Source organism: Callithrix jacchus, chromosome 7 (assembly GCF_049354715.1).
Source record: "Callithrix jacchus isolate 240 chromosome 7, calJac240_pri, whole genome shotgun sequence".
Taxonomy (NCBI): Eukaryota; Metazoa; Chordata; class Mammalia; order Primates; family Cebidae; genus Callithrix; species Callithrix jacchus.
The window spans coordinates 134,427,402-134,437,742 of record NC_133508.1 but is presented as its reverse complement, the minus strand read 5'-3'; positions in this window follow the sequence as shown (position 1 = coordinate 134,437,742).

Sequence of the window (10,341 nt, the reverse complement as noted above, 5' to 3'; positions counted from 1 at the left end):
TCCTAGTTCAAATGTTTTCACTTTGATTAAATTAAAACAATCAGAGGGAAGTGTATAAAAGCACAGAAACCTAGTACTTAACCTATACAATTTTAAGAAGCTCTAATAATATAGCTACAGGAGAAGCATAGGAGTTCTAGCTAGAATGAAAGCAAAGGGAAAGCAGTCTTACCAAGAAGATGTGATACATGGTGTGACTTTTCTGCTGGAAGCAAGTGGGAACTTTGCTTGTAATATGTGTTATAAGGCTAAGTCCTAGAATGGAGCCTGGAAAGCCTTCTTTGGTGAGTGGGTGGAGAATGAGGGTGGGGAGGACAGGAATAACCTCTACTGTAGGTTCAGCACAGTATGCATTAGCTGGTTCTGGTCATTCCAAGTGAAGGTCATTAAAAAGTTGTGTGGGGGAGGCTGGGCACAGCGGCTTATGCCTGTAATCCCAGCACTTTGGGAGGCTGAGGCTGGTGGATCACCAGAAGTCAGGAGTTTGAGACCAGCCTGAATAACGTGGAGAAATCCCGTCTTACTAAAAATACAAAAAAATTAGTCAGGCTTGGTGCGTTTGCCTGTAATTCCAGCTACTCAGAAGGCTGAGGCAGGAGAATTGCTTGAACCCGGAAGGTGGAGGTTGCAGTGAGCCGAGATCGCGCCACTGCACTCTAGCCTGGGCAACAAGAGTGAAACTCCAACTCAAAAAAAAAGCAAAAAACAAAAAAAATAAAGTTGAGTGAGAGAGGCCTGTGATAGCCAGAGACAATACAGAATAAACAAGTAGCTTTATAAATGGCATCATGTGGTGAGTATATTTTATAAACTGTCAGGACTTAGCAACTTGAGGTTTAACGAGTCTGCCTGTATCCATGATGCAATAGAAAGAAATTTGAAATTAGGATTAATTCCTAGAAGTAAAGTCATTGCAACCATAGTGTTACTAAATGTAATATATTTGGATTTTTTTCTATTCTTTTTGACCGATTCTTCTTATTAAAATCTTGGTGCAAACCTCTAAATGGATTTCAAGACTGACTAATGGGCTGCACCCATCAGTTTGAAGATCACTGCTTAAGATGACTGTTGTAAATCAGTCACCTTGACCTAAATCAGAGAATCTACTTGATCCAAAAGGTAGGAAGGTCCCTACAGATGTAGGATGGTCCCTCTTGATCACATGAAAGCAGAAGCAAGAAGTGTTTGATGGTGGGAAATTACAGAGAGGGAAGTCTTAATGTTAGATTTATTAGCTTTGTGGTCCAGGAACCATGATTCTCAGAGTCAGTATTCTACTTGATGATAGAAAACCCAGAGAGAGGAGGGAAACAATATTATTTTTCTAATAAAATACTGAATTGCTATTAATATGATTTTCTATTGCAATTATAATCTGTTGTAAGCCTGCTCTGCAGGGACTGAGCCTAATTCTGTCTTGTGCAGAGCCTGGCATCCTGTTGGCAGCCAGCACGTGTTTATTATGGGTAATAACAATAATAATACTAATAATGATAACTTGGTGATTAGAATCATTTGCAGTAACATCCAAAGCTAGGTTATAAGAACTTCTTTCCTGTAGCTTCTACTTTTATTCTCCATGGTTTATATTTTTCCAATCATAAAAAATACATTCCTTATTTCCCTTCTGATTTACTCTATTTGGCAAACATTAACGTTTTTGAGCATTTCTTTTTCCTTATGGACCTCGAAATTAAATGTCTTTCCATTTGCCCCCTTGTTTGTCTTACCAGAATCGCTGATGAGGTCAACACAGGTAGAACAGGGAGATTCATTTGTTAACTCTTGCTGCAGAAGCCACAAAGAGAGCAGAAAAGCTCGTAGAACATCGTTTTGGTGTTCTTTCTATAACAACAGCATAAGTTACTTAATTTTCCCAAATTGTCAGTGATTAATTTTTTAAAATTCAGAAACAGGAAAATTAAAAAAAATAAGCCAGTGTGTGCTTTTTTCTTAGACTTTATCAAATTTTAGTTTCCAGTTAAGGCTCTAATTCAGCAGGGGAATAAATGGAGAAGGGAATGAGAGAAGCAACTACCTGCCAGTGGGAAGACAGGAATACCTGAGAAATAAATATGACAGTGGGAAAGGGAAGAGAAAACCTGCTGGTAAGGTAGACAGAGTTATGGGAGGAAGAATGAAGGAGGCGTTAAATATGGCCACAGAAATAGACAGGTGACCTGAGTACCAATCCAGGGAAAAGGGATGGAAGAGGAGTGGAAAGGAATGGACTGTTAATAATGGGACAGGGAATTCCAACTAGGGAGAAAGGAAAGGAGAGAGAGATGGGGCTTTCTGGTTGTGCCAGTAGGAGAAGAATTTCAAGCTGACACCATCTTTTATAACAATGAGAGTAAGTTAGTAGCTGTTTGCTTACCTTCAAAGTTTTTTTCCTTCTTATATTGATTATATGTATAAAATAATTTTAGGCTGGGCACATTGGCTCATGTATGAAATCCCAGCCCTTTGGGAGAGCAAGGCGGGTGGATCACCTGAAGTCAGGAGTTCAACACCAACCTGGTCAACATGGCGAAACCTCGTCTCTACTAAACGTACAAAATTAGCCCAGTGTGGTGGTGTGCACTTGTAGTCCCAGCTACTGGGGAGGCTGAGGCAGGAGAATCTCTTGAATCAGGGAGGCCGAGGTTGCAGGGAGCCAAGATGGCACCACTGCACTCCAGCCTGGGTGACAGAGCAAGGCTCTGTCTCAAAACTAACTAAATAAAATAAAATAAAATAAATTTCCTTACCCGAGTATGCTGTGCTTCAAGAAATTTTAAACATTTTAATATCATGCCCAATGTTGTCATTCACTCCCAAATAGTACTGTACCATCAAACTTATTCTTTTTAAAAATCTGTATAAATTTAAATTTATTCTTAATTAAGTCTATTAACTATGGTTTTCCCTCTCAGTTGATATCATATTCAATCAAAATTCAGGTTATTTAGTGGAAGAATCACAATCTTTCCTATTTATACTTTTATAGGATGGGAGCTCTGATCCAAGCCATGGCATGAATTGAAGGTAGTGGAGGGTGTAATGGTTAGGGCAGCTGGCTCCAGTCTTGGCTTATCCCTGTCTAGTTGTGGCACTTTTAACAGTTTCCTCGTTTGTAAAATAGAGGTAATAATATCTAACTCAGAGAGTTATTGTGGGGATTAAAATAACAATGGTGAAAGCACCATCCTTAGCATAACTTAGCACATCACAAGAGGCTGGTAAAACAGCATCTTATATTATTATATATTATAATATATTCATTAGAAAACATCAGGGGAGGGTATTAAGATAGAAGAAACAGCTAGGAGATTACAGTTGATTTTAGTGTTTTAATCAGGTACATCTGAGACATGTGTGCACTGCGGCACCTGTCTGACAGATCTGATAAGGAGGGTTGAAGGGTTAAGGTAGAGAGAAGTAAGTAGTCACTATCACAGGCAACATCTACATCACTGCTTTCTCATACCCATCGGATATGAAAAGCTGAGTTAAGCACCATGACATCTACTGCTCTTTATGTTAAATAAACTGAGGCCTTCCATAAATTAAATGATTTTGTTATGCAGTGTGACACAGGGTTATCCAATATGCCAGGGAGGTGCGACTGAGTCTGTTGTCAGGGGAAAGTGCAGGTAGGCTGTGTTCAAAGATGCAACTACCGTGTCATAAAAGTAAAAGCCCTTTCTGTTTAGTAAATGCGTCTGCTGAGCCCTAATAAACTAAGAATAGAAAAAGGTTAATTGACAAAATGATACTTGTCTAATGCCGTCCCAAGCACTGCACTCCGGCAGATGTGTGCGACAGGGATCCTGCTGTGCTGACAAGGATGATTATCGTAACTGACGCTTTCTGCCCTTGAGGGTATGTGACTTCTAGAAGCTTTTCACCGTGGAATCTCACTGTTGTGCTAGAGCCAATCCAAGAAGGTTTACATAACAGGCAAGCCAAAGGGCGTTGCAGTTTACACTTGTGAGGTAAGGCGAGGCCACAGATTGGCGTGAGTTTCAAATGTTGTAGTTGAAATTCCACTTTGCATTCACTACTTCCATTTATTGATTTACCCAGGTGCCAGGCACTGTGTAAGAGCTCTCGCCCTACAGCTTATTTTATTCCCACTGTCAGTGAGTTAGGTGTTAGTCTCCTACAGATACAAAAAGTGAAACGGAGGCCATCACAATGCTGTGATTACACTGTGCTTTCAGTTTCCAAAACAACTGATTGTAGAAATATATTAATCCAAATTTTTCTTTTTCATGGTTTGCTGACTAATTTACTGAAACAGCTAGGGTCCTAGACACAGTGTCTGATTCAGCTCAGCAAACAGAACAGGATTCCCTTAAACCTGTCGCTGTGATTTCCACTGGAATTATGGAAGGGCAGACACTTAACTTTCCAACCAAAGAGGATGGGGGAACCCACACGTTTGCTTTTCTAATTCTTGGTAGCAAGACTGAAATTCCCTGGGAAAAGCAAAAGATTTGATATGGATCTTAAAGGAGATGGTGTTGTAGGGGAGAAAAATAACTTTCTCCTCTACCCTTCATGACAGGGTAGGTGGGACTCCCTGTAAAAAACAGAATTACAGGAGAAAGACAAATAGAAGTTTAATCAAATGTGTACTTCCTTTTTACCCCGAAGATAACTCGGAGAACTGAGTGCATCTCCAGATCTCAAAAAATTATCTTACACGTCAGGCTTAACTACCACGTTCTCTGAAACAAAGAAGGATGTGGTGAAAGGCTTGGTTAACCATAAAACAAGGGTAAGGTTTATTACGAAGATTGAAGTCCTTGACTTTGTTTTCCATTGATAGAGACTCTCTAGTGATTTAGTCTTCCCTCACTTCCTGGTGCAGAGAGGGAGACACACTCACAAATGGAGATTTTCTTGATAGATGTAAATTTCGCCTAGGGCAACTTCTCAAAGCTCCTTCTATGCCTGCAGTTTCTTAAAATAACTAGCTCAAAATAATCTGTCTGCCAAAGAAGCATATTTTGTGTGGCATATTCTGGTTTTCTACAGTCGGATTTTGGGGTGGGTGTCCGTAACCTCATCAGTGCTGTGGTTCTGTGACTGTCTGATGGTTGAAATAAGAACAAATTAAATAGCAAACCTATATATGAATGCAATCATTAAAGTGACACATAGTACCCTTCATAAATAGTTATCTGCCTGTTTGCAGGTCAAATTTAAACATTCCTATTTGGAAAACTTGGGTCCTGCTGGAGAGTAGGGAATAATCACAATTTTTTTTCAAAACTACTAGGGCTGTTAGCTGTGATATAAACTAAACAGAATAACAGAAACCCTTCCCAAGTAAGAACTAGTTCTATTTTCACAGTCATCAGAGCAAGGCTCTTAAAACCTAATGTCTCACAAGTACCTTCTAATGGGTTTATTGCTTTGTTTATTCTGCTTAGAGCAAGTCAGGGGGCAATTTGCAATTTGCATCATTAAAAATCTTTTTTGAAAATGTGTTGACATTTCAGCTGCCGGTTTTGAAATGCATTAAACAGCTCTCTTACTGTATGCAGTGGTCATCTGTCCAGACGCTAGAGACACATAGACATTGTTGCATTCCAACATAGGCTGTCACATGCATGGCTACATCTACCTGCATTGATATGCCTGTCTTCCCGAATGCACGTTAGCTGTGGTTATTTTGATCCCTTTTGCCTAACCGTTTCTAGATGTTACTTTCAGGTACATCAGACGTAAGAGTCCACCTTAGGTTTCTCTAATCGGTAGGTGGATATTTACTTTACTCTTAAACATTCTTCCTTTAAGTCAGACGTCTTCTTTTATCCCCTTTCCTCCAACACACTAATGACAAAATTCCCCACGTTTCTCCATACAGCTGGACAGATCTCCCAGAGTGCTCACTTTCTCCAGGCACTCTTCCAAGAATCATTTTCTGAGTTCCCTTTAGACAAACAAAAGGGCTCTTCCAAGTAATAAAACATGACTAGGAACACAGGAAAAAAGCAAATGCACATTAAGATGCATAAAGTAGTCATTGGTGAAAAGAAAATTACAGAAATTGTGTTGGTCATTGTATGGCCTCCTGATTTGAATACATAGTCCTATGTAGTTTATATAGTTCATATTTTAACACAGACTCCTTGGGAAGAGTTACGCTGTCTTTCTCTGTTTCCATTGAATGGTGAGGAGACTGACTTAGTTGTCAGGATACTTTACCCCCAGTCTTGAGGAGAACAGAATGGAGGGGGAAAGAGTACCACATAGTTCAAGATGTGTCACCAATGCCCTAGGAACTGGAACAAGTGGACAAGCCATTTGCCTTCTCTGAGGTTCCATTTCTCCACAAAATACGTACACACATGTATAAACAAATAATAAATTTTGTGATTTGTGTGTTGTCAGAGCAAAATTGCATGGACCAAAACAGGCAAGGAAGATTATTAAAGGCCACTGCAATAAGGGACAGGGACCAGGATAGTGTTCATGAACTCGACTCTTCTGAAAGAAAGCCGAGGAGAGTTTTTAAGAGCTGGGGTGGGGGCATTCCTAGGGAATCTGTGTTTGCTAACTGGCCTTGGTCAAAGGAAAAGTAAACCTTTTCTCATATCTTCATAGCAAGGGGTAGTTTTACAAGTTGGAGCAAGTACCCACAGACTCCTATCCTCTGACAGAAACTGAGACCGGGGAATGTACTTCCCTTGATGTTTACACTTGAAAGACATGGCTCCTAGACCCTTGAGAAATACATTCTTGGGTTGTAAAACTGACTAGAGGAGTTTAAAAAGATTTAAATCACAAAAGGGTGGAAAAAGAATTTACAAGGTTTCTAAAGTAAATGCTCTAAGAAAGACAGGTCAAGGGCCTTGCAGAAGCCCGTCTAAAGCTTCATTAGACATCCACAGACCACGAGGACTTTAGTCAAGCTGAAGGGAACCATTAAGGCCTTCTGGGTCAGTAGGTGTGTCTGAGGGTGGGAAGGGAAATGTGGACAAGATGAAAGCTCTCCTTTCTGAGCTTAGATTCCGTTAAGTCTCCTGTGTTTTTAGGTGAAGTGTGACCAAAGCCCCTTGGGAAACGTGTGGGCCAATCCAGGTCGTGCAGAGTAGGTTTCCTTCTTACTCTGCCCTTCCAGGTGCCCCTAGCTGTGTCCCTGCATTGTCTCCACCACCCCACCACGGTACCGGCTTGCCCATTCCCACATGTGGCCCAGTGTGGAGGAAGTCTGTAAGGGCAGGAGGGAATTAACCCCTTGCTGCTTCAGCATCACCTGAAGAACTTCCTAGAAGTGTAAAAATGCAGGCCTCACCCCAGAGGCAGTAAATCAGAATCTGCATCACAACAAAATGCCTGGGTGATTCACAGGTAGCTTAAAATTAGAGGATCCTGTAAACAAAATCTGTCAGGAAGTGGCACACCCATGACACCTACCATTAACCAAGAAAATTTCAGGGAAATGCCCATACTCATGGTGGCTACCAGTATGCCAAGAATTGACTGACTTTAGAGACAAACATCTTCCCTGGGTCCAGAGCTTTGAATCAGTTTGGGGAAACTTACCCACCTTCTCACAAATAACTAGGAATTTTACTTTTCCAGTTTTTCCCTCTGGTTTTCTGCTCCCCCTCATTAGAACCTCTCTCTTTCCACCCTGTCACGGTTGACACCTAGCTATGCCCAGACACCTCTGCAGCCCTTTTTCACGGCCATTAGCCTCTGCTCTTTAGGGACAGACCCAAGTCCTGACATTTGAATTCTGGTGTATGTTATTTGTTATTCAGATTCATCCGCTTCTTCCAGAGAGCAGCCTGAATTTTTAAAAGAGCGTAAACTCATAAAACAATTCAGAAGAACTGGATGAATTTAGTGCAATACTCTGAATAACAGTAGGCAAATCCTGGGACGTGAGAAATGCTAATTTCCACTGGTGCTGTGAAAGCAGAGGATCAGCTTTAGCCCAGAGATATTTGCAATGAAGAACACACCGCTGAGCATACAGCGCTCACTCCCTCCGCTCCCAGCACCCTGTGGCTTAGCCCTCCTTTTTATTTCTATTTTCTCCCTCCACTGAAAACACCTTCCCTGGTGCCCAGCTCCCGCTCAAGGCCAACACCCTGACAGACAAGCAATCTCACAGTACCTGGGGGGAAAAAGCTGTTTTAACTAAAATAGATCAGCCAGGATATCTTCTTTGACAATGCTCTCTTCATGCAGTTCTACCTCTCGTACACACTGCCCAAGGGGATGAAAATGGGAGTCAGCGGGGAATTCACATCTGAGTCATCTCTCACCGACTGACTCCCTGGGATCGCTGAGGCTGTGTCTAAAAGCAAACGTGTCTCCCCTATTTTTCCTGAATTCATTGTGTATCAGAAAGCATTGCAAGGGGAGTCAGGAGGTGTGTGGGGTTCTAGTCCCAATTTTGCTAGGACCTCACTGTCTAGTCTTGGGCTTTAGCCTATCCTTTCTGCTCCTCAGTTTCCTTGTGGGTTAAAAGAGAATTTGGACTAGACCAGTGGTTCTTAGCCTTGGCTACTCATTAGAATCATCTGAACATCTTAAAAAACAAAACAATACAATGGCAACAAACTAATACTGGAGCCCTCTTCCCATCAATTAAAACAGAGTCTCTGTGAATGGGGATTGACTTTGGTAAGTATTTTCATAGCTCCCAAGAGGCTTTGTAACGTGCATGTAAGATGTAGAACCACTGGGCTAGGATTCTCATCAAATGTGTGTCAGAGGACGAGCAGCATCAACGTCACCTGGAAACTTGACAAGAAATGCAGAATCTAGGGCTCTCCCTGACATTCTGGCCAGACCTCCAAGATCTCGTCTAGCTCTGCCTAATAATATAACCATTCTCATTTCACTGTAGTCCCATTTACAGATTTTAGAGGCTCTTTCTTTTATGTAATAAATATTCCTTGAGCATCTACTCTGTGGTAGGAACATGTGAAAGGCTGGGGATGAAAAGTAAACCAGGAAAACATAGTTTCTACCAATGCATAGCTTCAGTCACTGGGGGAAAGACAGATCCTAATTAAATCATCACACAGGATAATGTGCTTGAGGACAGGTAAAACATGGAGAGTTCTGAAAGCACCTAGCAGGCAGGAAGGAGGTCAACTAAGGTAGGGAAGACTTCTCTGAAAATAAGCTTTAAGCTTTATACCTAGTGCATCCTCTGAAAACATAGAGCTGGTTTTGTATCTATAGATACCCCTGATTTCTGGAAAAGCATAGGCTGATGTTGAGCCTTCTTTACTTTTGTATCTTTGGGTAACTGAGAATTGACTATGAATCCAGTGCAAATTAGCAATTCCCCTTTGAAAGCTTTCTCTTCAAGTCTACCCACGGTCTTCTCATTGTAAACTTGGTATAATTTTCTAAATCACATCTCATTGATGAGTAGCCTTCAATAATAAGGACTACTCCCATCTTGAGTAGTTCATTTTTTTTTTTTATTCTGTCTTAGCTTGGATTTCTCTCAAATAGCTTGAAATATGAGCATGATTGTGGTAAACTAGTTTTGAAAGTGATCCTAGATGTGGTAGCTTAAGTAATTGTCCCTGCCCACCCCCCCAATCCCTTCATAAAGCTATGCGCAGAATCTCTATCTTATATGACAAAAAGGACTTTGCAGGTATGATGAAGTGGAAAAATTATCCTGGGTTATCTAGGTGGGCTTTAAATGCAATCATAAGGGCCTTTAAAGGTGAGGGAGGCAAGAAGGTCAAAGGAGGAAGGATGAGATACGATAATGAAAGCAGGAGGTTGGAATTTTCAGCAAAGATCATAGGAGGTCATTGTTTTGGACTACGTTCCCATACTAGGCCCCAACAGACCAGATTAAAACTCAAAATGATGTCACTCATACTGAGTCCTGCCTCATCAAACTAATCTGAGTTTACACCTGGCCTTCCCAGAAATCAGGAGAGAAATCTAACAGCCTAATGTCCCAAACTGCTGGTTTCAGTCCACAAGATAATTAAGTTCCCTTGGTTTTAAACCTTGACCTGAAGTAATCTGGTTAACCAAGCAGTTATCGTTCCATTCTCCCCCATCTCTGCCTTATAAGGAAAGATAAGTTTGACATGACCAACCCACTTTTTGCTCTTTATTTCTGCTTTCTGCAGCCCCCCTTTCTTTTTCTATAAAGCCGATCTCTTATGTTCTACTCATTGAGACACTTATTTTATTTCAAGGAATAAAATGTTGTCCAATTCTAGAATCTCAAATAAAGCTGACTGACATCTTTAAACTAAATTTGTTGTAATTTTGACAGAGTGATTTGAGGAAGTGTCATGAGCCAAGGAATGCAGATGGCCCCCAGAAGCTAGCAAAGGCAAAGAA